The 27,429-nt window shown below is 38.7% G+C and overlaps 1 protein-coding gene across 1 annotated transcript in view; it reads right to left on the bottom strand.

Moving 5' to 3' along the window:
* LOC120413447 (putative uncharacterized protein DDB_G0277255) overlaps positions 1-27,429 on the bottom strand; it is a 297,006-nt gene that overhangs the window by 240,746 nt on the left and 28,831 nt on the right. The window lies entirely within an intron of this gene.

Genomic DNA, 27,429 nt, shown 5'->3' with positions numbered 1-27,429 from the left:
AACTTTTTTTGCCCCCTGATTTTCAATCCTTTTTTTGAAAAAGAGGGTGATAAAAACTTTGGAAATATTTTCATCAGTCTTATTATAAAATAAACCTACAGATTAAAAATGATACAAGAGTAACTGCAATCATCCTCCCGTTGCATTTTGTGATTACTTGATGATTCTGATTTTTTTCTCTCTATTTGATTGCTTTTTTATTTAATTCATTGAAATATTTATCAATGTGAATGTTGTAACAGTTTTTTTATTCATGTTCAAGATCTATAAAAAGTTTATAGCATGCTTTTCATTTGGAAACTAATATAAATTACATAAACAGAGTTCGTGGATAAAATATTTGTCAATTTTGCCATTTTCAAGCATTGGCTTAAGCAAATTGTTTTATTTCTCGGTATTTAATTTTCATTTCACGAATTTCACGAATTCAAGCTATTTGTGAAATCGTGAAAATTCACTAATTCTAGACATAAACTTCAAAAAATATTTGCAATGGCAAAGGAGGATAGTAAAGTTTTTTTTTTTTTTTTTTTTAATATTTTTTGATGAAATTTTGGCTGTCTCAGTCTCCTTGAAAATGCTCAAATTATTTTTTCAAAAAATCTGTCTTTTTGCCGATTAGTAACTACGTTGCATTTCCACAAATGGGAGCACCCTGTCGCCATCAAATTAGAACAAAATAGTTTCCTTCCTCTAACGATCACCGCAAAAGGGCTCGAGCCGTCAGTCGGCCGTAAAACTTTACAAGGTGCGTACGTGCCTCGAATACTAATTATCCACCCATCCTCGGTATCTATCGCCTGCAACCAAACAGATTCACCGAGAGATGTAAACACCAATCGCGTCAAAGGTGCCCATAAATCAACTCTCCGCGCAAGGTGGCCCAGTGAGTTGACAAGCCACTCTCGGGCCGCGCGGTCCAAATACTTATGAGGCTTCGTAGGATTGGTGGTCACGTAACGCACGCCGTTTGTCCGTTTACAGCGCCACCGATCATCTTCCAAAACGCATCTTGTTGCTATCGATTATGATCACAATAAAGCCCCGGTGCGTAACCGCGCATCAGACACGGCGGGAGCATTTTTTGTACACAGTTGGCAACACTGGTTTCGAGTCAACGGTGGTCCACTTTGTGACAGCTTCTCGACGCGGGCTTAGATGTGTGTACTAGTAGCTAATTGCGGACTCTGCGTTGCGTTGCGGACGAGACCGCCTTCGGGGACAACTTTCCCGCGGGCCTCGTTTTTAGCGCAAAAACCACAAAAAAAAAAAAGAAATATTACGCACATAATCAACATCCGAGGCCGTTGACGACTGCAGCGCAGACGTCTTTGGGGTAAAGTAACTATGTAGTCATGTTTACAAGACTGAGTTTGGACTGAGCATACACTCACTCACGGGGGTAGCTATTATGCTTCAAAGAGATTAGCGCCGCCGCCAAACCTACGGCCCAGAGATGTGCGTACAGAGGAGGTACGTACGTGAGTGACCAGACCACACTCCAACCCCCGCTTCAAGGCTAGAGGAAGTCGTCACCGTGGACCAACGGCGCGCAATCGTAATTGGTAGCGAAACGTTTATGTCGCGGCTTGGGACAGGCCATTTTTTTTTACATATTTAATAGACTGCTGCTCGAAACCGTGAGGAGTCCGAGTCATCCGAACGTGGTCAACGGCCACGGAGAAAGAGAGAGAGAAAGATGGTCGCCGCTGGGAAATTGTCAACTTGACGGACTAAAGCTCTCCCTCTCACGATTTTTTTTTTTCAAAGAGACTGATTAGCTTCTCGAGCTCATCGCATGTTTTGGTTTTGTTGTTTTAGAGCAACCTTACCAGCGTGAGTATTAGGCCGGTTTTAGCGTTTTGTAACGCGTGTTAGTAACTTTGCTCCCACACCGGTCGTTGCTAAATGGGTTGCTAAACTAAAACGTAACGCGTCGGTTGGGAGCGAGTTACCAAATCTAGCAACGCGCTAGCAACGCAACTAAAACTTGGAACTGTCAAAGTTCAAAACAAAGTTTGTTCAGTTTTTATGTTCGAATGTTGTTTATGTGTTTTTTTTTTCGTCTTTTGTCGGTCGAAGTGACCAAACCGCGCAAAAATTAAGAAGGAGTTGGATTGCGGCAATAGAAAATCCGGTAAGTATCGTGAAAAATGGCCTGGATTCCGGGTTTACTGGCCACGGAACCGGCTACTGAAGGATTGACTGTTCATGAGAATGGTTTTCCCAGTTTTCTGAATACTCGGAAGGCCAAACAGCATCCTTCCTCTAGCGCAGGGAACTCCTTCCGGATGGTCACGGAGCTGGCAAAAAAATCCGGCAGCATCATCTCATGCGCAGGGAACTCCTTCCGGATGATGTTTGCTGGTTTCGTAACCATCCGGAACGAGTTCCCTGCGCAAGAGGGAGGATGCTGTTTGGACTTCCGATAGTCAGAGCCGGCAAAAACATCCGGAAGGAGTTCCCTTTACATCAGGGAGGATGCTTCTTTTTTTTTGCTGGTTCCCACATAAGGTATTGGGGTCCTTTTCGACCCCAAACTTTAAAAAATCGTCATAAATCCAGTTTTTGACCGATTCCGGTTCTTTTGGTCACAAATGAAAGCTTAGGACGTCCCCTTTTCGAAACCGACATGGAAAACCGGATTTGGACACCGGTGGCCACGGGAATCGGCTACAACCGAAAAAAGACCTTTTTGAGACCCTAACTTTGACGACCTGTATCTCCGGTAAAATTCAACCAATCAGGATGCTCCGGGTTGCATTAGACCACAAATATTAATATCAGGGCCAGGTGACCTACCGGTTCCGGAAATCCGGAACATCCGAAAAGTTCATGTTTTAATGTTTTACACATATATGTGATACAAATACTCTCACAATGGTTGAAATTGATCCATAAAACTTACTAAAAATACAATAAACGATTGCCAGAACCACTCTGGAGTGTTAGTGGCCACTTCCGGGTATCCTGGAACCGGTTCCCGGGTACCCGATGAACGGCCAACTTGACTTTTATGGTGAAAACCCATAATGTTGCACTTCAAACTCCATGAAATTGAAAGATATGTCCATGTTTGGTAATGCCGTTATTAGCTGAGCCATCCTGGCCAATCTGGAACCGGTTGCCGTTGGCCCCTTGGGGACACTTCCGGAATATGAGAGAAACCCTATCATCCGATATATCAAACTTCATAAAATTGAAAGATATGTCAATCTACGGTCATGCCGTTGTTCACTGACCCATTCTGGCCAATCTGGAACAGTTTACCGGTGGCCCCTTGGGGACCCTTCCGGAATATGGGAGAAATCCTATCATCCGACATGTCAAACTTCATGAAATTGATAGTTATTTCAATCTACGGTCATGCCGTTGTTCACTGATCCATTCTGGCCATTTTGGAACCGGTTCCCGGTGGCCCCTTGGGGATACTTCCGGAATATGAGAGAAACCCTATCATCTTACATATCAAACTTCATGAAATTGATAGATATGTCAATAAACATCGACATACCAAACTTTATGAAATTGATAGTTATGTCAATGTACGGTCTTGCCGTTGTTCGCTGACCCATTCTGGCCATTTTGGAACCGGTTCCCGGTTACCCCTTGGGGATACTTCCGGAATATGAGAGAAACCCTATCATCTTACATATCAAACTTCATGAAATTGATAGATATGTCAATAAACATCGACATATCAAACTTTATGAAATTGAAAGATATGTCAATTTACGGTCATGCCGTTGTTCGCTGACCCATTCTGGCCATTCTGTAACCGGTTACCGGTGGCCCCTTGGGTACACTCCTGGAATATGAAAGTAACCCTACCATCCGACATATCAAACTTCATGAAATTGAAAGATTTGTCAATCTACGGTCTTGCCGATGTTCGCCGATGTGACCCATTCTTGCCAATCTGGAACAGGTTACCGGTGGCCCCTAGGGGACACTCTCGGAATATGAGAGAAACCCCATTATCCGACATATCAAACTTCATGAAATTGATAGATATGCCAATCTTTGGTCATGCCGTTGATCGTTGACCAATCTTGGCCAATCCTGAACCGGTTACCAGTGGCCCCTTTGGGACAATCCCGGAATATGAGAGAAATCCTATCATCTGACATATCAAACTTCATGGAATTGAAGGATGCAGGCACCTAGCTAAGGGGGTGGGCTTCGGGCAACCCCCCCCCCCCTGAATTTTTTTGGAAGACATATGGGAGAGAGGGAAGAAGAAGAAAAAAGAAGAAAATATCATGTTCAAGCCCCCCCCCCCCCCGGACCAAAATTCTGGCTACACTTCTGGAAGGATGTGTCAATCTACGGTCATGCCATTGTACGCTTATTCATTCTGGCAATTCTGGAACTAGTTCCCGGTGGCCTCTTGGGGACACTTCCAGAATATGAGAGAAACCCTATCATCCGATGTATCAAACTTCATGAAATTCATAGATATTTCAACCAACGGTCAGCGATCAATTGCATAACCGTAGATTAAGGTAGTTTTCAATTTCATGAAGTTTGATATGTCGGATGATAGGATTTCTCTCATATACCGGAAGTGTCCCCAAGAGGCCACCGGTAACTGCTTCCAGAATGGCCAGGATGGGTCTGCGAACAGCGGCATGACCGTAGATCAGGGGTGCTCAAAGTTTTTGAAGGCCGGGCCAAATTTGAAGCTCAAATGAGCTTGCGGGCCAAATTTACAAAAAAAATGTTGTTAAAGAAATAAATAACGTTATTTTAATGTAAATAATCGGACATTTCTGTTATTTAAAAAAAAATCTTTTCAAAATAATAGGAACCACAAAAAAACGAGTTTCTATCGGTATTGTTGTTTCTGGTATTTGAAAAAAAAAAGTTCTTAGCTGAATGTACTTGCATCTTCAAAAAAAAATGTTTTGTTTTTATGTTTCGAAAATTGTGGTGACATTACATGTTGAACAATTCTTCTATAAGTTAAGTGTGGCTGATGAAAAATCGTTGAGATCCAGAATTTCAACATTTCAATGAAATTTTTTTTTTGGAAAATGTTTTAAGCTTCCGTATAGCTAACCTGCAATCATATTTTCAAAAAAAGCGAAACAACATTTATTTATTTCATCGAAAATTCACTAAAATTGAAATTAATTTTAATAAACCCAAACATGCTCAAATGATTTTGAATGCAAAGGAATGCATATTTAATTAATTTCAGCTGAATGCTCTTTAATTTCATTTTTTTAAGTTTTTTGAAAATATATTTTTGCTCCTGGTTTTTCGAGTCAATTTTTTAATAATGGTGGAGGGGTGGGTTGATCGACGAAAGCTTTGTAAAATATTTGCTGCAAACTTGATCCTCCGATTTCCACATTTTGTCTGCCTGAATCAGTTGATAGTCAATCAGATTCGTTATCTAACTGTAATGAGTTCGAATCCCTAATGAAGTGCAATGTAAGATTGAGTGTGACTTGCAAATTAATAAAGAAAACTTTTATTTTTGCATCTATTACAGAATTCTACCTAAGGCAAACTTGAACGTCTTTTTGATATTTCTAAAAATGTTTGATGAAGGTTTTGACGACATTTACTAGTTTCACTCACATTGAAACGTGTGAAATTGTTTTAATTATAAAATATTTTGAACATATTATTTGTATCCTAAAGTGGGGAACAAAATATTGATAAATCATAAGTTTTTTTTATTAATAAAAAAATAAAAAAGATTAGCATATAAAAGCTTAAAATAAACCATAATTTTGAAAAAGTATAAAATCACTTTACAAGTGGTCAACGGGCCATTTTACATGATCATTCAAAATGGGTATCTTTCAATTTCATGAAGTTTGATATGTCGGATGATAGGATTTCTCTCATATTCTGGAAGTGTCCCCAAGAGGCCACCGCTAACCGGTTCCAGAATGGCCAGAATGGCCAGAATGGATCAGTGAACAACGGCATGACCGTAGATTGACATAACTATCAATTTCATGAAGTTTGATATGTCGGATGATAGGATTTCTCTCATATTCCGGAAGTGTCCCCAAGGGGCCACCGGTAACCGGTTCCAGATTGGCCAGAATGGGTCAGCAAACATCGGCATGACCGTAGATTTACATATCTTTCAATTCCATAAAGTTTAATATCCAACATGACAAGGTTTCATAAAAATAATCAAGCTGGCCATTTTTCTGGTATCCGTTTCCATGTTAACTGGCCATTTGGCCAATAAGCATCCAAAGTGGTTCTGGAAGGCGCCTTCTGTTTTTGTAGTATGTTTTTTGTATCAATAAAAAATATAATTTAAAATGGTGAAAGCTTTTATGTTTTCTTCAAACAATGATTTCGAATCATTTTCATGAAACTGCCATACAGCAACCACCGGTAAGGTTGCCGGGTAGTAAATTGCTAACCCAATTTAGCAACGACCGGTGTGGGACCGGGTGACTAAACTAAAATAGAAGCGTTACGGGTTAATAAAATAGCAACAATTTCCGCAACGCACCGGTAATGATGCTCTTACCCGTTGAGAAGTGAAAAGTTGAGCAGGTCCGTTTGCACGGAGAACTGGTTTCAGCGGTAAGAGAGGGAGAGAAAAAGACGCGCTACCCATCAATGTATGTGATAAATCAATTATGAATGATTCATGTTACGGATGTTAGATGCCCTACGGAGAGTGAAACTGAACCGATGAGGTTAATGAACTTTGAGTGCAAATCAACAGTTTAAGTTCTTTGAATTTATTGGAAACTGAAAAATGTAATGAATCATTTTATGGTTTAGTTAACCAATTAAACAAAATTAGCCTATTTTCAAGTAATTTAAATTTAATTTTATTAATCTAATCTAATCTAATCGAACACAAGCGCAGCCAGTCCGAAGAAAGCATCCGGGAAGAACTTATGGTTAGATTACGCCTCAAGTTCTTTCTTGTCATTATTAATGATTGCAGTACTTTCGAGAACCCCCGAAATGTATTACACTCACTAAAGCGGCCCGGCCTACTGCGTTGCATTAACCGCAAGAGACAGATTCTATGAACGGAACCCACATTTCATGGAATCATCAGGGGAAGAAGAAGAAGTGGGGACATACCGTACCAACCACTTCGAGTTATTTATAGAATATGGTGTGTGGTGTGTGTAGGGGAATCGTTAGGGAAGGGATTGTTGTATTATATAGTAAATGACCTTGTGACATTATTTCACCACTACAGATTAATTCACTCAAGGGGTGTCAACCCCTCGGTGGCCGAGTGGCTAGAGCATCTGACTACCAATCCAAAGGTGTGAGTTCGAATCCCACCTGATTCCATGCGTTTTTTTGTTCATATTCAAAGTTCAATTATAGTCGAATAATTTCAAGGAGACCGGTCGGGAATCGAACCCGGAACCTTCCGCTTATGAGGCGGGAGCCGTAGCCATTAAGCCACGGGCCGGTCCTGTAATTTAAATTTAATTTTATTAATTCAAATAATTGATTGATTTCTTCTGCGTTTGAAGCCTATATAACGATGAGAGAGGGATTAAACAATAATAATCTAGAGTTTTTTTTAATAGGTTCTATAAACATATGAAAACCAATATTTTAAAGGACCTAATAATAAAAAAAAAAAAACTCTAGAAATATACAAATTAACCAAGCTTCCCTGCACCGTGGGGTACACACGGTTCACTTGCACCTCGGGTTTGCTTTGCGCCTGCTTTGTTCGGTTTACACCCGTACCCGACTCACACGAACCGAGGGTATTTTGGTTCATCGTACCAGCGCACCACGACACTCTCGGTTCGCCGCGTCGGTTTTGTGTCTGGCACTCACCCATGGCATGAACCCGGTGTATGAGCCCCCAACATTTCTGCGTGGGAGTCGCTCAATCTGCATTCCTGTCACACATGAGGTCTGCACAGCTGATTCCACGTAGATTTTTCCCGCCAGTAATGACAGGAAACGCTGACAAACGGAATATGTGCCAAAATCATAAGTGGTTTTTTAACATATAAAGGGAAATCATCGTGAACTGGAACTGCCGGTCGTTAGCCCGGGTAAAGTGGAAACGTTGAGATGATTGTTGTCCTCTGCTCTCATCTCGCAAAAAGCCATACAGAGAACAACGTCCCATTCCCCATCCCCAATCCCTTTCCCAAATCCCAATCCCCAATCTACAGTGTCAAGCGACCCGTGCCAAGGGATGTATGTCTGGAGGGGAGCAAGAAGTATCCAGGTCTGAACGGAGCCTGCGTGGTACCAAGACGCCCCACGCAGTATGTAGTCTCCTCTGTGTCTTTGCAGGCCCGAGTCACAGTTGAAGTTTGTAGGAGTCCTGACAACAAGGTTTATCAACATGGAAACTGATCAAAACCAATACCCAAGTGCCAGCTGCTTCCCTCAGCTGGAACCAACGCGGAAGGAAGGAAGAAGAAGCATGAAATCCGCCGGAAGAGAGGACACCACTAGAAGAGAAGAGTCGGCGGAAAACTGTAGAGTGCAGTTTGCGGTGTCGGAACGCATGAGAGACATGCACAGGAAGGTTCACATGTGGAAGGAAGTAGGAGAGTTATCCAGTACCAAACGAGAACCTTCTGTTGTTCTTCGGAGCAATTCTGCGAGAGATGGTAAGGTTACGCAACAGTCTTTGACGAAAACTAGGCAACCACATGCATATTTTCGCTTTTTTGCGAATATAGCACCGGTACAGCTGAACATTCTGAAAATTCACGCAACAACCTCACCGCTTGAGCACCCCCGCTACGATGAGCACGGTATTTTACCACTCGTCAACACAGCATCTCAGAAAACTCTCAGGTACAGATATACAATCCAAAACCGACCTCATGTGGCCTTCCAGTACTTCATGTACTATACAAGAGGAACCCGCATCCTCAACACACATCAGCGACCAAGCTGCAGGACACTGCCATCCTGTTCCCGGATCATCAAAACATCTTGGAGAAAACGGCAGGTTCAACTGAACAATGAACAATATCCGTTGCATCCAGGTTAACCTCCATCATGCTAAGGGTGCTTCCAGTATCCTTAGTCGGAGGTTCACTAAAGAGCAATTGGGGATTGCTCTCGTTCAAGAACCGTGGGTGAACCACAACAAAATCCTTGGACTGTCCTGTCAAAGCAGTAGATTGATCTACAGCAATACGCAGGCAACACCAAGAACGGCGATTCTGCTGAGCGGAAACATCAAGTGTACTCCAATCACGGAATTCGTCCAACGAGACATCGTTGCAGCAATGGTGACCGTCCCGACCACCAAGGGAAAGCAGGAGATGGTTGTTGCATCTGCTTACTTTCCTGGTGACCAGGACGATGTTCCACCGCCAGAAGTGGCCGCACTTGTGCGATACTGTAGGGCTGTCAATAAACCGTTCCTCATCGGTTGTGACGCGAACGCCCACCATACGATATGGGGAAGCACGGATGTTAACGATAGAGGTGAGCGCCTTCTTGAATACTTGACGTCTAACAACGTCAATGTATGCAATAAGGGCAATGAACCTACTTTTGTTACTGTCGCAAGACAGGAGGTCTTGGACCTCACTCTGTGTAGTGCTGCTTTTGCAGACAAAATAAAAAACTGGCATGTCTCTGAAGAAGCTAGTCTATCTGATCACAGACAGTTTGTCTTTGACATTGAAGCCAGTCAACTGAAAAGGGAAACGTTTCGTGACCCAAATGACACGGACTGGAACGCCTTTCGAGGTCACCTTTGCCGGTCCAAACAAGATGCTCCTTCACGAATACAAACCCCCGAAGAATTGGATACTGCAGCGAATACTCTTCAACGCAGGATCACGGCAGCCTACCAGGCAAGCTGCCCTAAGAAGGTGAGGGAAATCTGTCGGGACGTACCGTGGTGGAGCGAAAGCCTGAGCAGTCTCCGCAAGGAGGCTAGAAGGCTTTTCAACAGAGCTAAGCTCACTTCCGAATGGGATGCCTACAAAGCAGCCCTAACGAAGTATAACGCGGAGTTGAGGAGAGCCAAAAAAACTAGCCTGGCTAATTTCTGTGAGGACATAAGCTCGATGTCTGAAGCAACCCGACTCCAAAAGGCGTTGTCAAAAGACCATTCCAACGGTCTAGGACAGGTGAGAGACGAGCAAGGCACTCTCACTGTCACAAACAAGGAAACACTGCAAGTACTCATGAGTACGCACTTTCCAGAATCAACTGAAAGAGAGGAGGATGCAGCTAGTACCCGGACTGCAGATGGCGTATGGTGTCGACCATCAAGAGATTCAGTCCACCTAGCCCGTCGAATGTTCAACCAGTCTTCAATCAGATGGGCCCTCGGCACATTTGAACCACTGAAGGCTGCAGGACCCGACGGCATCCTTCCAATCTTTCTCCAAAAAGCAGCCGACACCATAATGGCTGAGTTGATCAACTTACTTCGAGCCAGCTTCACCCTGGGCTACATCCCTCGAAGCTGGCGCAAAGTTAAGGTGATCTTCATACCTAAGGCCGGCAGAAGTGACCCCACGATGCCAAAAGCCTTCAGACCCATAAGTCTGACAGTGACGCTGCTCAAGCTTATGGAGAAAATCACGGATAACCACATCCGGGCGGAGTTCTTGAAGGACTTCCCTTTGCATAAACACCAATATGCATACCAAGCGGGCAAATCGACCGAAACTGCCCTACACACGCTAGTGTCACGTATCGAGAACGCACTGAAATATAAAGAATCTGCACTTTGTGCTTTTCTTGATATTCAGGGTGCCTTCGATAACACTTCGTACACAGCCATCAATGAAGCGCTCCGGTCGAGGAACGTCGATGGAACAACTGCGAGCTGGATTCATGCTATGCTTACGAGCAGAGAGATTTCAGCATCGCTAGGAGACACATCTATCACAATAACAGCAGCCAAAGGCTGTCCGCAAGGGGGAGTACTCTCTCCTTTGCTTTGGCTGCTGGTGGTAGATAGTCTTCTAAGAAAACTTACACTACTCGGCTACGAAGTCATTGGATATGCTGACGACGTAGTCTTAATCATCCGGGGGAAGTACGACGGAACGTTATCGGACCGTCTACAGTCAGCTCTAAACTGCACCATGTCGTGGTGTGAGCAGGAAGGGCTGACAATAAACCCCAACAAAACCGTGATAATCCCGTTTACTAACAGGAGGAAACACGACCTTAGGCCGCCTACCTTGAAAGGAACCCAACTGACCTTCAGTTCTGAGGTCAAATATTTAGGAGTAATCCTTGACAAAAAGCTGAACTGGAATGCACATCTGGACTATGCGGTAAAGAAGGCAACTACTGCTATCTGGGCGTGCAACAAAATGCTCGGCAAAACCTGGGGCCTTAAACCGAAACTTGCATTCTGGTCTTACACCACCATCGCCCGACCTAGGGTAACCTATGCGTCGACCGTTTGGTGGCTGAAGACTGAACAGAAGACATGTCAGTCGAAGCTGACCAAGCTCCAACGACTGGCATGTCTCTCTGTAACGAGTGCAATGAAAACAACCCCCACCGCGGCCATGGAAGCCATGCTATGCATTCTGCCTTTACATTTACATGTGAAGCAGGAGGCTGCGCTTGGCGCTCTACGACTACAACGGTGTAACAACTGGGTGGAAGGAGATGGAACGGGTCACTCGCGGATCGTGAAGGCTTTTAACATTTCCCCCCTTGCAACTTCAGTCTCGGACTGCATGGAGGTAAGGCCCAACATGGACATTCCATATGAGGTGATTGAAACAAATCGCCAAATGTGGAGTAATGGAGGACCTACACTTCCAGAAGGAACTATTCGTTTCTTTACGGATGGTTCAAAAATGGGCACTTCTACTGGAGCTGGAGTCTTCGGTCCTCGAACCAGGGAAACCATATCTATGGGAAAGTGGCCTACCGTTTTTCAAGCAGAAGTGTATGCCATACACATCTGTGCGAGGACGTGTATTATGAGAAATTATAGACACGCAAAAATCGGTATTTTCTCGGATAGCCAAGCTGCACTATTGGCATTAAAATCCTCTAAATGCGAATCCAAACTTGTTTGGGAGTGCGTCGCTTCCCTCAGGGAACTTGCTTCTCGGCATAACAGAGTCATGTTGTTTTGGGTCCCAGGGCACTGCGGCATTGAAGGCAACGAAATGGCTGATGAACTTGCTAGACAAGGCTCATCAAACATCTTCGTGGGTCCCGAGCCGTTCCTTGGAATCTCAAAAAGTGCCGTGAAGCAAGAAATAACTAATTGGGGACAATTGCAAATCGCTTCAATCTGGGGCGAGATGCGAGGATTGAGACAAGCTAAAACCTTTATCACTCCAAGTCCTTCAATTGCCAGGAAACTTCTTGGCTTAAACCGTAGGGAACTACGAATACTCGCAGGGCTTCTAACAGGACATTGTCCTGCCATATATCACCTGCACAAAATCGGCAGGTGGCCTAACAACCTCTGTCGTTTTTGTTTAACTGAGCTGGAAAGCTCGGCACATTTACTCTGCTTCTGCGGAGCACTTGTGTCTCGAAGGCTGCGGTTCTTTGGATCGCACCTTCTTACGCCGTACGATGTATGGCACCACACCCATCCCAAGAAGGTCATACAGTTCATCGACTGTATTGCGCCGAATTGGGATAAACCATGTCTGCAAAATAACCCCTCGTCTTCCGATCCAATGGATACGAGTAATTTGTAGTATGGACAGTAACCAGGGTACATCACAAAAGATAGCCTTCTCAGGTGGTCGCAGTGAACTTAACCCAATGCCCATTGGGCAACAAAAAAAAAAAAAAAAAAAAAAAAAATGAGCCAAGGTGCTTCACTCGATACGAGCCGAGGTACGTGCCGTGGTACGCGCTAGCGGTACAAAACGGGTTCAATACCACGGCGCGTACCACGGCACGCTGGGTTCATGCCATGGGTGAGTGCCAGACACAAAACCGATGGGGCGAGCCGAGAGTGTCGTGGTGCGCTGGTACGATGTACCAAGATACCAATACACAAATGGGTTCAGGCACGTACCGAAGCTAGAAAACCAAACCCGCGGTGTGCGTTGGCACTGGCGCATGGGAAGCTTGAAATTAACATTACAGGCCATGATAAAATGATGCTTAAAATTATTATCAAATCAAGAAAATGCATTATTAATTGTTTTCAGTTGATTACACGTATATTTCTATTGAAATTGCGAAGTTTTTTTAATACCGTCATCAGGGGTGACATCGGGTCTCCGGGGTGATCCCTGATGTCGGTATTATGCTTGTCCTTTATTTATTTTTTATTATTTTCTAAAGAAAGGATAAAATTCCTGTTTTTTACTTTTTAAACATTCAAATTCGGAGAAACATAACACGAAAATGTATGTTCAGACTTGTAAACTCAATAAAAGTGCCAACAATTAGAAGAAACGAAGTATTGACCAAAATAAACGAAAGGAAATATTATTTTTGGGGAGCCTACGAGCGAAAAGGTAATTTTTGTCCGTATTTTACTTTCAGACTCCAGAATCAAACTTTTCAGAATAATTTGGCAAGGATGCGTCCATTACCAAAGCCACTGTTATGGCAGTCTATTTACAATTTTTTTTGCAAATTTTGAGCCCACAGACGAAAAAGTTTTAGAAAATATTATTTTCATAAATTCATAAAAAAATCAAATTTTTGACACTTTTCACCAGAATATTTTTTAAAACTGTCTTGAACTTGAAATTTGAAATAAAGTCTTTTTATATTAACACTCTACCGCTCATTTTTTTTTATTTTTCCCCAAAATAACCACCTAAGGTTATTTTGAGCTACTTTTGTTCTACGAGAAAAAATACTTCTCTTGTTTTATGTTTTTCTTGTGTTTTTTTAGTGTTTCAATTAACATATCCCTTGTTCAGTTTATGTTTGTTTTTGAGAGTATTTGACCTTTACTACCCCCTTCTATCATTACATTTTGTCTCTCTAATTTTTTCATGTTTTTACAGCCACATTTTCAATTTTTTGCTTGTTTTTTTTTAACTTTTTCTGCTATAGAACGCACCATTATTATTAAAATTATAAAAATATGCGCAGAGGCATAGTCTGCGACACGATAAAAAAATACTGTACACGGAAAGAAGGTTTATCGTGAATCTTACTAAATTTCGGTTAAAAATCCTAAAAAAATTGGTTGTTTTTTCAACCACCAATTTTTTTAGCTGGAAATCCTAAAAATAAATCCTGGATTTGACAGCGTGATCCAGATCCTAAAAATGATAAATCCAGCTAAATTTTTAGTAAATTTTACTAATTTGCAAGCTGGAAAAATGCTGTCAGTCTCAAAAGCTGTATGTTTTGAGAAGGTCTGTTAGCTATTTTAGCTAGATTTTATGGTATTCTAGGAAGTTTTATAGTTAGCCCAGCGTATTTTTAGGCTGTTTCAACTAGTTTTTTTGGAATCATTCTCAAAATTTTCCATTGATGGCTGCGAAGCCAGGTATTTTCACACATCTTTTTAGCTAGTTTAGCTAACTTTGCCACTATTGTTGGTAGTTGTTTTGGTTGAAATAACTAATTTTTCCACTATTTCTACAAGTTTTCTTTCAAAAGCCTCCGTTGCTGCCTGCAAAGCACGCATTATTCACCCAGCCTTTTGGCTGATTTAGCTCGTTTCTTTTTTGTTCTTGCTTCGTTTTTCGGTAAGTCCAGCTTATTTTTCGACTGTTTTAACTGGTAATTTCGAAATCATTTTAAAAATCCCTTGCTGCCTGTAAAGTTGTTTTTTAATTTTCAAAAACACTTTTTGCTGGTGTAGCATGATTTCCCGCTATTCTTGGTACGTTTTTTGGTAGAGTAAGTTCTTTGGATGTTTCAATAGTTTCCAGGCTTTTTAAACTACGTTATAGTTGATCATCCTAATAGTACGGCTGTGTTGCGATATTCTATTGACAAATAAAAAAAAATTAAATACAGTAATACAAAAATACAAAAATACAAAAATACAAAAATACAAAAATACAAAAATACAAAAATACAAAAATACAAAAATACAAAAATACAAAACTACAAAAATACAAAAATACAAAAATACAAAAATACAAAAATACAAAAATACAAAAATACAAAAATACAAAAATACAAAAATACAAAAATACAAAAATACAAAAATACAAAAATACAAAAATACAAAAATACAAAAATACAAAAATACAAAATACAAAAATACAAAAATACAAAAATACAAAAATACAAAAATACAAAAATACAAAAATACAAAAATACAAAAATACAAAAATACAAAAATACAAAAATACAAAAATACAAAAATACAAAAATACAAAAATACAAAAATACAAAAATACAAAAATACAAAAATACTAAAATACAAAAATATAAAAATACAAAAATACAAAAATACAAAAATACAAAAATACAAAAATACAAAAATACAAAAATACAAAAATACAAAAATACAAAAATACAAAAATACAAATTAATTTTACTTAATTTCACTGAATTTTACTTAATTTTACTTAATTTTACTTAATTTCACTTAATTTTACTTAATTTTACTTAATTTTACTTAATTTTACTTAATTTTACTTAATTTTACTTAATTTTACTTAATTTTACTTAATTTTACTTAATTTTACTTAATTTTACTTAATTTTACTTAATTTTACTTAATTTTACTTAATTTTACTTAATTTTACTTAATTTTACTTAATTTTACTTAATTTTACTTAATTTTACTTAATTTTACTTAATTTTACTTAATTTTACTTAATTTTACTTAATTTTACTTAATTTTACTTAATTTTACTTAATTTGACTTAATTTAATTAATTTTAGTTAATTTTACATAATTTTACATAATTTTGCTTAAATTTATTTAATTTTGCTTAATTTTTTTTAATTTTGCTTAATTTTATTAATTTTACTAAATTTAACTTAACACAACTTAATTTAACTAAATTTGGGCAAATTCAAATAAATTACACTAAAAATAACTATTTTCAACTAAATTCATCTGAATTAAACTAAATTTTGGCTTAATTTAACTAATTTTTATAAACTCTTCTTAATTTAACTAAAATTAACTAATTTAATAAAACTTAAATTGATTAAACTTAATTTCACTTAATTTAACATAATTGAACTTCATTTAACTTCGTTTCTAACAATATTTAACACTATTTTTTGATGTGCTTTAAAGGCGTTAGGTGCCCTATTTGTTCGGATTTGTCAAACATCGGCCAATCTATGTCTAGACATTCTGTACCAGCCGCCCCTCCAGGTGGACAGATGTCCATACAAAAAAGTAGAGTGTGGACAATTGCCAGTCTCTCCTTTCCCCTGCCAAAGTGTTCACGTGGTTTAGGGATGCCCCCACTTTATGTTAAGTACATTTTTTACCTACGCATCCTCCAAACAGTAACGAGAGGCTCAACTTCTAACCACTTTCCCTCAACACAAAAAACTTCTCACCTTATCAACTGAAACATTCCTTCAGGTGCCGATCCGCAGAAAATCTTCCTGGCTTTTAATTTATTCACTCACACAACACATTCTATCACCTTTTGCACTTGCACTCAAACAACACACATAATCATCAAAAAAAAAACTTCACGAACTGAGCGGCTCAAACAGGATCGAACACGACACAGGACGTTGCTTTGTTTTGTTCTCGAACTGATGATCTGTCAAAAATCCATGCTGCCGGTTCCAGCTAGTTTTTTTTTGGTAATTTTACGCAAAATTGTGCTGAAACACCATTATTTTTGGTAAAATCTCTCCTGTCATTTTGGTTTGGGCTGTCAGTTTTGGAAAGCAAATCAGCAATCAGGGTTAGCTATTTCACCAATCCCAGATTGGTAAATTTAGCTGAAATTTTAGCTGATTCAACCAAAAAAATCACTGTTTCACCAATTTGAAGCCAGCTAATTTGAATTGTTAAATTTTAGATGGAACTCCTTTCCGTGTATAGGTACTTTTTACTTAAAATATAGGAAATGTAAGTAAAAAATACAGCTAAAGCTGACCCCTAAAGGCAGATAGAAATTATGAAATGAAATTTACGTTTTTGAAGTCCCTTAAATTCAAATTTAAAATTGTTTCGCGATAAAAGATTTAAAATTTCATTGCCTAAATGGCAAAATTACTAAACAACTCACACGAGATCCCGAAAAGTTGCCCCGACGACTTGTCCTAAAACTTTTTTTTTCGTAAAATCACTTGGTGGTTGTAAGCAAATATATCATTTTTTTTTGTAATTGTCTGCCCTAAAACTCTGTACAACATTTTAACACTCTAAAAAATATCACTGCCAAGTTAGAAAAAACACGAAATTTTTAAATTGAAAATTTTGCTTTAAATGAAAAAATGACCCTTATGGGTCAATGTAGATTCGAAAAGTACACTAAATTTCCATTCAAAAAAATTACAGTTAACTAACGAAAAATGGCAGAGTTTAAAAAGATGTGCTTTTTTTGATGAAAACACTTTTTTTTTCGGAATTTTGAGTACGCCATCAAATCAGGCATTCAGTTTGACATAAAAGTCCTTTTGACTCCACATTTCCATCTCATCACCTTTTCAGGCAGCAAATTATTGACTGTCTTTTTTTGCATGTTCAAAAAAAAAAGCAATAAAAAAAAACAAAAACAATATTTGATTCAACGCTTTTCAAAAAGGTTTTATTTTTATTTAAATTTTTGATTAATTATAAAAGATTGTAAAAAAATTAGGTAGAACTTGTTCATGAAGTCGTTGAATAAGGTAAAAGATTTGAAAATTATCCTCTTTAATGTGAAGGAATTTCGAAGAAAATGGAATGTTTTTAAAAAAGAATTTTGTTTGAAATTGTTGTTGTTGGACCGTTGGTAAAATATTTAATCTTCAGTTTCCGTAATAATTTTACTGCAAAAAAGTGTATTATGAATATGCTTTGAAGAGCTTATTGTCACCCCACTTTAAGACAAAGTCCTCTATAAAGATCATGGAATCAAAACAAATGTTGGCTTAAACTTTAAGCCTTAAAGTTAATCAAATAAAGCGTGAAATTGATACATAACACATTTTTAAAGTACAATTTCATGGAATAGTATACAACTTATCAAACATTTGTTAAATTCCATTTTTTGAAAGTTTCTTCTGAGCATGTCAAACAATTATTATTTTAGTTTTTGTTTGAAATACTCTTTCGAGCACATTTCCTAGTTTTTCCAAAAACTTCTAGAGAAGTGAAAACTAGTCAATTCTGGCATTAAAATATATGCCCAATTGAAAATTAATTCTTAGACTGAACTTCGTCGTTCCACCGTTCCATCTTCTGACCACCAAAATCTATAATCCAAACTAATTCCCAATCACCAAAATTCCTCCCAACCCAAAAATCCATTCTAAGCCGTCCGTTTCCTCCGTGCACTAAAAGCACCAAAATCAATCAGCAACGCTCATTAAATTTCAATACATTTTCGCGTGTTGGCGGCGGCGCTCCAAACCTTCAAATCCGTCAAACCCGGAACCCGGTCCGCGGCAATTAGAAAATCCGGCATCAGAACTTGCGCGGCGCGGCTTCCGATGTTTTATTCATTCAATCGGGCCCATCTTTGGGGGCGCGCACAATTTTTCCCTTCCCCGTCCGTGTGTGTGATTCTTTTTTGATTGAAAGCCACTTTGTGTGTGTGTTTGTAGCTTTTTTTTCGTTTAGTTGAAAGAGAATAAATATGAAAGAGGAAAAACGCCGGTCTTAAAATGGGCACAAAATGTAAATGACGTTCTTCCTTTGGGCCGCGCGTGAATGAGTCTATTGTGGCATTCATGAATATTATTCACGCTCGTGCTTGCAACCTGTTACCGGTCTTTGCCAAGAGCATGGAAAGAGGTTGAAACGTAAAAATCTTTCTTTTTTTCTTTTATAGGAAATATCTTTAAAAACAGGAAATTTTTACCAACAATTTTGTGACAGTTTGTCGTGCTCACCTTTAAATCCAACCATCTTGACAGCTCAACCCTCGAGTGTATTGTGGTTTACCGCCAAATCTCACCGCGCATAACACACTCATCATCTTAACAACAGCCACGACTCGCGCAGTAGTGACAGAGGCGCGAAAACTAATGGCGTGGCAGCCGCGGCGGAAAGCTACTACTCAATTATGAATTATTACTGCCGATAATTGCGATGAATGGATTAATGGGGCAAGAATTACCTGAATCACCTACGCTCTTCTCGGGCGTCTGTAAAGCGTTCAGAAGCGCCGCCATTATGTTCTTCAACGAGGCTTTCACGGAAAGGGGGTGATTTGTCAATCTCTACACATTTTTAAGAAAAAAATGTGATTTACTTTTAAAAGTGCTAATCTATTTACTAATGAAATTTTCATAACACATTTTCTTTATTCTGTTAACACATGCCAAAAAACCCTCCGGATGAAGTTGTTGCAAAACTTCCCCCCATGTAACAACGACCTTCACTGTTCTTCACTGCTTCACTTCGGAGTGACATCCCTCTGTTTTCTGCTTCAAGCAATAAGCAATCATTGATCGATAAACAGCAATTGCTTTTGTACAAAATGTGTGAGGGTGAGTCATTCTCACCCACGCGCCTGTTGTTTTCCCCAGAAACACTCTCACCGCATATCTAATTACTGTGAGTGATGATGCCCGTTCGAGAGGAGTGCAGGGTTTTCTGGGTTTGCACTCTAACAGTTTTCCCATTGGTGATGAAAATTAGCCTGCAGGCAACTAAGTTCTCCTCAAGATTGATGTATTTGGTTTGTTTGATGAGGGTGAATTGAGTTTGGAGTATTTTTGAAGCTTTTTGTTATTTACACTTGCGAATAACTTGTTCATTTTTATGTCAAAAACAAATATGCCTTAAAATCATTTTTTTTTTTAATAATTATTATTTTTGTTAGAGTAGAATTTAGCTGGAGAATTTGTAGAATTTTTAAAACTAATATCTTGCAAATCAATCAAGGGGAACAGCATGTAATTCAATCGGGAACCTCATGTTGGCATAGCAGCACTTGGACGTTCTATACCGGCTAATAAAAGCCCAACGGGTTGTGACTAAGCAAACTTGAACTTAAAGTTTAGCAAAATATTCCGATGCAGTGATTCTCAATTTGTTTCGTTCCAATCCCCCTTGGATAATTAGCAAGAACTTCATTACCCCTTCCACACAAAACGTAAAATCTTCTTTCGGCTGAGAGAATTCAATGCTCATTGATTTTTTTAAGTTGGTTAAATACTTATATTGAAAGGAATTTAACACCTCACACAAGTAGCTTTTTAAAATTAAAAAAATATAAAAGAACTGTTCCTGTTTTAAATGTCAAAAAAATATATTGGGTTTTGAAAAAAAAAAACATTTTTTAAGCTGCTCTTTTTTTTGACATCAAAATCAATTTTGTGCTGTAAATCGGGGCTACATTGAGAGGTTGAAGATTTGTTTTTTTTTGCAAAATGAAAAATACAAATAAAATTGAAACAGAATGGTATGGAACCATACTGAGCATTATATATTAGCGTTCAAAATACCTCAAGAAGTAGTTTTCAACCAATTTTAAAAGTTTCATTAGTTAGTTAATTATAATAATGAAAAAAAAAATGATAAATAGGATTAATCAAATTCTCTCAAAGTGTCAAATTTTCCTCAATAAAAATTTCGAAATTTAGGGTTTTTTTTCTCAAAGTTTATTTTGCCTAAAAGAGCACTCAGGTAGCAAAATCAAAACCTAGAAATATGTACCCTTTCTACAAAGGCTTAGGAATTGATCTCAGTTGAAAGGTTCTCTAAATCTCTGAATTGCAAATGTAACATCCTGGAGCAGAACTGCTAAATTCTAATAAAAACACAAATTGAATTGAATTGAAAATAAGTTCGAATCGGAAAACCGACTTATCGAATTCTTTTTATAATGTTACAGTAAGATCAGTTAAATTAGGTTTTACGTTACAAGTTTTATATCTTAAAATTTATAGGAATTTTTAAAAGATTAATTTTCTAATTAAATTTGATTTTGTTTGTCATGCTGCTAAATTTGTGTTGGTGGCAACAAAAATTGAAATTTATATAAAAATGCAATTTCTCTTGAAATTTGATCAAACTTTAAACATATTATTTACCTAACCTGACATTTTCATAAATTTTATTGAAAGTTTATAAATTTAGTTTAACAAACGTTGCATTGTAAAATTCCATGAAGAAAATCCTTACAAATGATCAAATTACATAATTAATTGAACTTTCACACTTTTAGGCTAAAATTTGTACGAAACACAGTGACTATCAAAGTCACCCCGGTTCTAAAAGAACAATTTTCAATGAAACTATTTTTTAGAGCATTATCGAAAAACAATATTTTGAAAAAAACTTAAATCGACATTGTGCGACCCGTCCCAGTACTTGTTTTATAAAATAAATGGTAAGAAAAGTCTTACCGGTTGAATAATATTTAAATATAAATTAATATCCATTAAATGTGACCAGGTTTTACGGTACCCAGCAAAACCTGACAAAAACTCTCAGAGCTCTTAAAAAAGCAAAAAAAAAATAAAAATAATTTTTGAATTGGTCTTTTTTCAAGAATCACTCACGTTCAAACGAACTGACAGAAATTAATCAAAATAATCTTTTTTCAAATAACTAAAAAGGCTTCTTGAGATTGAACAAAATTTTAAAAATTCTAGAACGTTAATATTTTTAATACTTTTAAGAACTGCTCATGTATGACACAAATTTAAAACAAACACAAAAGAAAAATCAGAAATTGTTTTTTTTTTTAAGAAAACAAAGGCGATACAAAAATAATGAATAATTGCACATGTTTGAAAATTTGATACGTCACAGCAAATATTATTTCAAAACATGTTTTTCAGTGAACAGCACATATCTGAAAAATGCAAAAACTCGAAAAAAATATTTTAAATGCGGTCATTAAAAAAAAACTGCTCAGCAAAAAACATGTTTGAAATATGTATTCAACCCACAGAAATGTATTATGCAAAATCTTTTTTAATTTTTAAACAGCTGATGAGTTCTTCCCCATTCGTTTTCTGCAAACATTAGCCTTAGCTTTTTACTTTGCGAAACGTGTTTCGATCAAGTGTACCGCAAACAAATTACATTAATTTTTTTTTCTTTCCTGAATCACAAATGTTTTTTTGTTTTTGTCAACTATATCTTTAGTAAATTTTCAAGATGAATTTTATAATAAAAATCAATTGTTTTTTAAGCTCATAAAAAATTCAAATGTTTTCTAAGTGATTGTGGTTTATTTGTAAACTCGAAATTTTTAAAGAATGCGCCAGACAAAAAATAATTCATGTTTTGCAAATAAATTTGAAGAAATTGGATTTCATTTGCATCCTCTTTTCCAAATTTCAATTTCAGAGAATTAGTGTTGCCTCTTGATTTTTAGAGGAATTATTGAAGGAAGGGGCAATAGACTAATTAAAAATTCTGCTGATATGGCGGGCCACATCAAATTAGGTATCTTTAATGTGTTTGATTAGATTTTCTAGATATCAATTAATTTGTAAACTATACTCAGTAAAAATTGTGTTAGCTTAGCTTGGTTGACCGAACTCTAGCCGAGCATAAAACTCGCAATAGCTAGGTTAGCGCCGATAAGAAAATACTCAGCAAAAAATGTGTTGTACTTTTAAAAATACTGAGTCATTTATTTATGAATTAAAAGGATTAAAAAAAAAGGTATGTACATATTGATTTGAAAAATATCGGAGCATTATTTCACCTACGGACTAAGAAAATTTCACCCACAAAACCCATGACAACGCCTGGGATAATGTCCATCACCAAGCAGCCGAATGGCAGCAAACTGACACACAGAAAAAACCTGCAAAAATCTTGCAATCTGCAATCACACGTCAGTCATGATCCCCGTTTTTCCGCAAAACAAAGCCCCACTTCGACAAACAAAAAGTTTGAAGCGGCCCTTCTTCGCAAACTTTCGCAAAGACAAAGCGGGAAGAGAGTCGTATTCGTGTTGAAAACTGTTTGAGGAAACAAACAATAGAGTCGACCCCGTCGCCTTCTCTGCGTGATATCTGGAGCATATAAAGCAATAATGTCGGCCCTTTCGCTCCTCGGGGCGGGAGATTGTGTTACTGAGATAAAATCTTCGCAATTCTTCCTCGATTGTCTGCAGGTTGATGATCTTTCTCTTTTTTTGTAGACCTTTCTGCAGCAACAATTTAAACACCCAATCTAGTGACGTTCCGTGTTTTCCTCTTCATTTCGCTTTCCGGTCAAATTTGCTTACTTTTTCGAGCTGTCACACTGAGGAGCTCATACTACACTCAGTTGTGTGTGAGTGTTTCTCATCCTCTCGTGAGCAACACTCATTAGTTGGCGTGAGTCGCGCGCAAGTTTCGGAACACCTATAGATCTGATCGACGACGACGCCTGCTGCGGCCTAATGTGGGGGGAAGTTGGTTTCGTTTTCACTGCTCCACATTTTTCCGACAATTAATGCCGACAAAGTTCATGAGGGAAAATCGCTTCAATGAGTGTGTTTTTTTTCCTTCTCTGCCCTCATCAAGTTACTGCGGGTTGCACTTGATTGGCGTCAGGGTGGGTACTGTATGGAAATGAATTTTCCCAGGGTTTAACTTTCGAAAGATACATTTTAACATTTTGTTTGCCGATCTCAGCGTTTCAAACCCCTCTAATTGATATTACATACCGGGTATAAAACTTAAAATATGTGTGCGCCCTCATTAACATCTCGATTGCGATCGATCAGCTTTTGGAGGTGATTATTTCCATAACTTTTACTTTCATTACGCGAACGTGCTAATTTGCAGCAAATTACTTCGCCATCGTTAGTAAACATGTTCAAATCACTTATTTGGAATCTGCAGCAGCTTATACACACACAAAAAACTTCAATAATCAAATAAAATACCGCGCAAGGTAGCCACTTCTCCTGGACCATCATCAACGTCAGCTGATGTCCACGACGCGTCTGCCCGGTCGTGATGACCGACGTCAACCGAATTCGAGGGTAGCATTTGAAGTTGGCCTAACTTTGATTAATAAAAAAGCGCACATTGACTCTCACATCTGGAACAATAAACAATACCAATAAATTGTATTTTTCATGCGGCCTTTCGTAATGTTATCACCCAAAAAAATGGCAATCCACCAGCCAAAGAGGTCCAAGAGTTGGCGGAGAAAGGGCTGAACGTGCCATTAATTTAATGTAGCACGGTTTCGCTTGGTGACCTCACCGGGCTCTTTCCCGCTGGCGGCGCACAATGTTTATTTAAAGAGTATAATCAAATTAGGATTAAAAAATGTTCAACATGGTACGTAAGCGATGTCCAAAGATGGCATTACGGGGGACGAAAGCTGTTTTGATTGTTTTTTTTTTTATTTGCGAAGAAGCTTTGACCTTAGTAATCAAATATTGATCTTTATAAAAGGAAATTTTGCACAAATTTCAGTTATTATTTTTAACAGCTGCATATATTTTAACATTTTTTTTAGTTTGTTTCATTTATAATTTTAGAAACTCACTAAAAGATCGGGGAATGATTTTCGTCTAAATTTGCCACCCCTCTTCGATATGCGTGAAACTTTATTCTAAGGGGTAATTTTGATTCCTGATCACGAATCCGAGGTCCATTTTTCGATATCTTGTGACGATGGGGCGGTACGAGCCATTTATTTTTTAACATTCGAAAAAGAAAATGTCCCAAGTAACAATTTCAGTTTTGATATAGTTTCAAAGAGATTCTAAAGAGTTCTCAAGTAAATTTCAACGATATGCCATTTAGTCCTACATGCTGAGTTAAAAACGAGTTAAATCAACATTAAAACCAAAATGGACTATTTTAGGAGGTTGTCCAGAGTATTATTGAGGAGCATCGTGAGACATAAATGTTTTATTGTGTGTTTTATAAAAACTCTCTAGATCTCTTGAAAGCATATATAAAAATGATTGGCTTGGAAAAAGGTTTTCTTGTAGTCTGTGCGCATTCTTGGATGCTAGATTAAAACATAAAGCATTTATATTTTTGTATTTGTAGGAAACCGAAAAGCCTGCGTGGCAGACAAAATAGTTTGCTAATTTTCTTGATTAAAAGCAATTATTCCTACATTCAAATACAGAAGGCTGATGGCAGATAATAATTATTTGATGTGTTGAGTTTCATGTTATGCCAACATAATTTGATCGACCAATTTACAAAGATAGCTCGAAAAACTAATATGCGCACTTTCGATTCACTAAAAAAAGTTAAGATTTTTTTCAATAAATCAATGTTTTAGCATATTGTTGCTCCGAAATTCAATATGGCTGTGCATTTCGGCTGCTTGCACCTTTCAGCAACATGGCGAAGTTCATGAAATATAAATATTCTTGTTCAAATCTATTTCAAATCCATTCCTTCTTGAACAAGAGTGGCTCAAAACTTGACAAGACTTACGAGATTTATAAAAGTTTTATAACGTCTATAATCAGATCCAAAATGTTTTATCATGGCTTTCATCAAGATCAAATCGCACCAGGCGAGGTCGCAGCGCATGCGTGTTTTCTTAGCTGCAAAAAGATCGCCATCGGTGGTGGACAACTTGAATTTCGAAATAACCAAATAAAAGCATATGCTTGCATTTCAAAGGTATTTATTTGTTCGAATAACACATCCGTTGAAGCTACATCCACCGTCGCGTTGCCGTCCAGTGGCGTCCACCTCGTCAATGTAGGTTATGCACGGAATCCGCATGCGGGTCGAGCTGCTCCTAGGACGCCAATCATTTCGATACATTCCGATCAGTTCATGTTGAGGAATGGAACCTACGCCTGGATGGCCACCGCCTTCGCCAACACACTCAGGTGAACCCAGAGGTAGAGCACCTTTAGGAACCCTTGCCCCAGCCGATCCGGTGCCTTCAATTCGACAAATTCCATCTCCTGCTTCGTCTCGTGAAGACATGCGACGTCCTTGAAGAAAACCCCCTGACGTTCATCCACTGGATCTACCGGCGTAAACTTGACCCGCTCCATCTGCGTGAAACTGTCCATACTAATAGGTTACCGGATGCCCTTCATCCGACTAAACAGCGCAATGGATTACCCGACGGGCCAAAATTTCTCATAGATGGCGCTGTTCGTTTGGTGGTAAGAAATTCAAATTTGTTCTGAGAAATTGACTATTATGCAAATATCTAAGAAACTACATATCACAGCCGAATAAAATTTGACCTGGTAGTTTAAAAAAAAAATAGCTTTCACCAGGTCAAATCTCGGCCTCAAGCATTGCTTTATATTAAAAATATTTAATTATTTCTGATTTCCCCCATACATTTTTCAAACTGCTTACTACCAGCGTGACAGCGGCCGCCATCACATTTTTTTCTCTTTCTCTCCCTACTTTTGACAGCTAAATCTGTCAGGCAGATTGTCAACATTTTTTTTTTGTTTGTAATTTCTTGTGCAACGTGACAATTTACATCTTTTCCTCCACGGGAACCTTCCACAACCCGGCCAAAATCATGGTAAGTGATTGCCAAAGTAGAGGCAATCGAAAAAAATACCACCAGCCGTTACACCTGAGCACATTTTGGTCACATTTTTTGTTTTCCCGCAAATTGTTCCAGTCCGCATCCGGTTCCACGTATTCATCTCCGCTCGATCCCCGGACGCTGGCGCGCAATTTGCCCTTCTACGCCGTAGCAAGAGGAAGATCCGGCGGAGTTTACCTGACCTGGCCCGCATGCCAAAGGAAAGTAACCGGATTTGCGGAGGCCAGTTGAAAAACTTTCCTATTCGCCAGCAGACGGGTGTGTTTGTTTGCGAGCACGGTGACGGAAGTGTTTCGGTCGGCATTCAACATGAAATAACTCATCGACAACGGTTGAAAAGAAGGCAGGTTCGAGAGCCGGGCTGGTGGAATCCGCCCCTTAGTATATCGAACTGCTGGGTAACGCTGGCAAGCACATCAAAATCTACCGGCACAGCGTACTCAACGACGACGGCCAAGAAATCGAGCTCTGCTTGTTGGTCGAGCAGAAGCTTCGTCCAAACAGGAAACCAAAGCCATCGAACTGCTGTACAGCGAGAGATAACCTAGGGACGAAAGCATCTCTACGATAGGAAGGCCATTCCGCGGAAGATTAATGTTCCGTACCGCACAAATTGGGTGATCCCGGTAAGTGAACCTACATAAATTCTGTTCATATTTTTCATTTGGTCGTACAACTATTCCAGACGAGGAACCGTTCGAGCTGATCAACGCGTACCCGATCCACGATGTGTACGAGTGGAAGGATCTGAACTCCAAATTCATCCTGCAGGTGTACCGCGACTACTACACCCAGCTAGAGGCGGACAACGCGGGCAAGTTCAGCTCGATAGAGTTCATCAACAAGGAGAGCTTCCGGAACCGGATGTCGCGAACCGAACGTGATGTCCTACTTGAAGAGAATGTATACGGCCTGCAAGCTGGTGCTGGAGAATACCCCCTCGAGTGGGACATGGA

Source organism: Culex pipiens, chromosome 3, assembly GCF_016801865.2.
Source record: "Culex pipiens pallens isolate TS chromosome 3, TS_CPP_V2, whole genome shotgun sequence".
NCBI classification, from domain to species: Eukaryota; Metazoa; Arthropoda; class Insecta; order Diptera; family Culicidae; genus Culex; species Culex pipiens.
This window is presented reverse-complemented; position numbering and strand designations above follow the sequence as displayed.